The following is a 528-nucleotide window of genomic DNA, read 5'->3' as shown; positions in this document are numbered from 1 at the left end:
GCAATACATGAGCGTGAGCCATAGACATAGCACTAGGGGGAATAGAATGCAGTGATAGGGGTCAAATTATCGAAACGGAGGAGGCAAGTCTTGCATCAACTCGGCGGATCAAAAGGCTATGGAGATGTCTATAAATCGATATCAATGCGAGGAGTAGGGATTGCCATGCAATAGATGCACTAAGAGATATAAGTGTATGAAAGCTCAATACTGAAATTAAGTGGGTGTCCATCCAACTTGCTTGCTCATGAAAACCCCGAGCATTTGAGGAAGCCCATTATCGAAATATACAAGTCAAGTTATATAACGTTAAATTCCCGGTAGTATATGGAAGTAACTAATATAAAATTCTACCAAGCCCATAATTCGATGGGTCGGCCTAGGCACAAGAGGAAGTGATGCCCATGGTGACTTCGTGTGGGTGGTGAGGAAAAGATTAGGAGGAGCCGAGGCGCTCGAGGAAGAAGAGACGAGAGGCCGAGAGAATGGGGAATAGTGAGCATTGTGCCTTGACCACAGCAAGGGTTT

Source organism: Triticum dicoccoides, chromosome 7B, assembly GCF_002162155.2.
Source record: "Triticum dicoccoides isolate Atlit2015 ecotype Zavitan chromosome 7B, WEW_v2.0, whole genome shotgun sequence".
Taxonomy (NCBI): Eukaryota; Viridiplantae; Streptophyta; class Magnoliopsida; order Poales; family Poaceae; genus Triticum; species Triticum dicoccoides.
This window is presented reverse-complemented; position numbering follows the sequence as displayed.